Genomic DNA, 3,569 nt, shown 5'->3' with positions numbered 1-3,569 from the left:
GTGAGTTGGCTGGGTTGGGGGTGGTGAGGGGAGACACTTGTCTAGGGCTGTGGGGGGGGGGAGGCCAAGGGAAGGCCTCCCGGGCGGGTGTCTGCCAGGGGGTGGCAACCCCCCAGCCCACCCCTCCATAAAATACCCGAGGGGGCACCCCCAAAGTGGATGGGCACTGCCATTCAAATGGTGCGTGTGCGCCACGTCATGCCATCGGTTATGTGGGATGGGTCTTTACCTGGAAAAACACACAATATTTTATTCAAGTTGGCACCCCTGGCATCTGGGAGAAAAGCGAGAGACCCTCCTTCCCTTTCACGGACAATAATAGTACCAGGGAGGACCGGTTGAGTGTGTGCAAAAACCTAATCCATCCTATTAAGTAACCCGGAGCAAGCATGTTTCTGGTCTCATGGGCTCTGTTTTGACTCCACAGACGAACAGCAACACAATTATTATTATTGTTATTGTTATTATTAGCTATATGCCGCTCATCGTTCTGGGTTGGCCCAAGCATTCTGGGCAGCTCCCGACAAAAAATAGTAAAAACCCAACATGACATCAAACACTAAAAACCTCCCTGAAGAGGGCTGCCTTCAGGTGTCTTTTAAAAACCACATAGCTGTTTATCTGTTTGACATCTGCTGGGAGGGCGTTCCACAGGGCATATGTGCCGCGTAATCCTAGGCGTGTCTGCTCAGAAGCAAAGCCACACTGAACTAAATGGGACTTGTGTACTCTGTAAAGTGCTGCACACATTGATTGAATAATAATAATAATTTTATTTATACCCTGCTCATTCTCTGGGGCGGCTTCTAGCACATAGAAAAACGTAATAAAACGTCAGACATTGAAAACTTCCCGATACCAGTAATAATGGATGCAGAATTGCAGCCTATTTGCGGAATAAGTTTACAGTGGTACCTTGGGTTAAGTACTTAATTCGTTCCGGAGGTCCGTTCTTAACCTAAAACTGTTCTTAACCTGAAGCACCACTTTAGCTAATGGGGCCTCCTGCTGCTGCTGTGCCGCCGGAGCACGATTTCTGTTCTTATCCTGAAGCAAAGTTCTTAACCTGAAAGCACTATTTCTGGGTTAATGGAGTGTGTAACCTGAAGCGTATGTAACCTGAAGCGTATGTAACCTGAGGTACCACTGTATTTGGTGAAGTGGGCTTTATGGAAACTTTGGTCCAGCAGAGGTTTTTTCACTGGGGCAAAGGTGGCTGTGCACCACCGACCTCAGTTTGGCCTTAGGCAGTCTCCACCTGCCCTCCTTCAGCCTTGCATCCAGCCCAGGAGGTGGCCCTGATCATTGGCTTCCTTCTCTGGAGCCTCCCCGTTATATAACTTGGTAGGATTGGGGCAAAACTAGAATTAATTTGTTCTGTGTGTCATTTGCCGTTGCTCCACCCACGGTTGACCTTTCTGCCTTCTGTCCTTAATATGCACCGACTTCCACTGCTTGTGTTGCAATGTGAAAGGCTTTAAGATGTCACAGCACTCTTTATTTGTTTGCTACCTCTGTGCGGTTTGTCATGTGGGTTGAAATTCTCGCTTCATCCAGAAGTATGCATTCCAAGGGGAGAAAATAGCAATCATCAGGCGTATATTATGCAAATCTTGACAGGTGAATCTTGCTGGTATGTAATCTATGGATGGCGGTCTTGTAAATGCATCCTTGATACGTGTTACAAGTTAATGGCGTGCACATGCTTATGTGAAAACATTGAGAGTGAAACCAGTACTAAAGAGTAAAAAGTGGAGCAGTGTAACAGTAAACATTTCTGTAGCACTTTCAAATGGTCTAAATGAGTAACATGATCCAGTTATCTGACAGAGAGGTGAGTTTCAAACCAGGGATTTTCTGAGTATTTGATGGTATGTGAAATGAGAGAAATGTATTTACAGTTGTACCTCGGGTTAAGTACTTAATTCGTGCTGGAGGTCCGTTCTTAACCTGAAACTGTTCTTAACCTGAAGCACCACTTTAGCTAATGGGGCCTCTTGCTGCCGCCGTGCCTCCGGAGCACAATTTCTGTTCTCATCCTGAAGCAAAGTTCTTAACCTGAGGCACTATTTCTGGGTTAGTGGAGTCTGTAACCTGAAGCGTATGTCGCTTCTCGGCCTTTTGGCTAAGATCAAGTGTGTGTGTAACCTGAAGCGTATGTAACCCGAGGTACCACTGTATGTATGATTTTTTGGGGTATGTGTAATGAGAGAAATGTATGTATTGGAGAAGACAGATGGATGCATGCCCATGGAATGAATACACATGATCACACATTTCATCACGTTGATCAAGAATGCCAGCAAACTTATGATCTTGTGTTTTTACAGACACCTTCCATCCATGTGGTTTTATGCACAAAAGCATGATAAGGCGTAACTAACCCAGAAATCAGTCTTCAGATTTTGCTCCAAACCATGTCATACGTACAATAGAATTCTTCTACTGGTTGGTTGTGTTGGTCTGTATGTGCCTGGGTGGGTTTTATAGACCATGTCGGCACTGAGTGATGCTGCAAGGTTTGGTGTACAGTCTTACACCTAGGATCCCCCCCCCCTTGGCTGTTGTACAGTCTTCATGTTGCACAATCCAGTGCTTCTTATTCCTGTTCTTGTGTGGCATAAAGTAGAAATATTGTGTACATTAATGTACTTAAAAGGCATGAAAAGATTGTAGAATATGGGTCTCCAGTTGTGGGGGCAGGGGAAGATAGACACACAGGTAAGGATGCAGAAATAATTTGTGGGGAAGAGTGGTGCTTAGAGCACTGTCAGCCTGTTCAAGTGTTACTTTGTCCCAGGATACAATTTGTGTGTGCTCCCCCTCTTTCCCCTCATTACAAGTAGAAGGTAACTGTGGAAAGGAGGTACTTCCAAGTTTGCTCCTGCAACACACCTGCTTTAGCTTGAGTACCACTTACACATTTTGCCAAACCTCTAGGTGCTGTGGATGCTGCTGCAGTCTCCCTGCAGTCTTGCTTGTGCATGCATGTAGCCCACATATACACAGAGCCCCCTTCCTCAGTTGATCCATTATCAGCCCCTTCCCACTAATCTATATGATCAGTCTGATGACCAGGAATGAACAGTCTGCCTTCCGAGCAAGGTGCTGAGCTGGCACAGGAAGCGGGTGGTGCTGGGGTCTAAACCCCTGAGCCTCTTAGACCTGTCGATCAGAAGGTTGGCGGTTCAAATCTGTGTGACGGGGTGACCTCCTGTTGCTCTGTCTCAGCTTCTGCCAACCTAGCAGTTCAAAAGCACGCCAGTGCAAGTAGATAAATAGGTACCGCTGCGGCGGGAAGGTAAACAGCATTTCTGTGTGCTCTGGTTTCCGTTATGGTGTCCTGTTGCGACAGAAGCAGTTTAGTCATGTTGGCCATATGACCCAGAAAGCTGTTTGTGGACAAACGCTGGCTCCCTCAGCCTGAAAAGTGAGATGAGCACTGCAACCCCATAGTCACCTTGACTGGACTTAACCATCCAGGGGTCCTTTACCCTTTACCTTTTTTTACTTTGCTGAGCTGGCCAGAAACATAGTGCTGTGTATCTCCTTAAAGTTTTGTCTTATTG

At 46.3% G+C, this 3,569-nt stretch overlaps 1 protein-coding gene across 4 annotated transcripts in view; it reads left to right on the top strand.

Moving 5' to 3' along the window:
- UBR3 (ubiquitin protein ligase E3 component n-recognin 3) overlaps positions 1-3,569 on the top strand; it is a 93,565-nt gene that overhangs the window by 694 nt on the left and 89,302 nt on the right. The gene's annotated exons all lie outside the window — the stretch shown is intronic.

Source organism: Podarcis gaigeae (genome assembly GCF_964106915.1).
Source record: "Podarcis gaigeae genome assembly, chromosome: 1".
Taxonomy (NCBI): Eukaryota; Metazoa; Chordata; class Lepidosauria; order Squamata; family Lacertidae; genus Podarcis; species Podarcis gaigeae.
The sequence above is the reverse complement of the archived record's forward strand: the minus strand, read 5'-3'. Positions and strand labels throughout refer to the sequence as shown.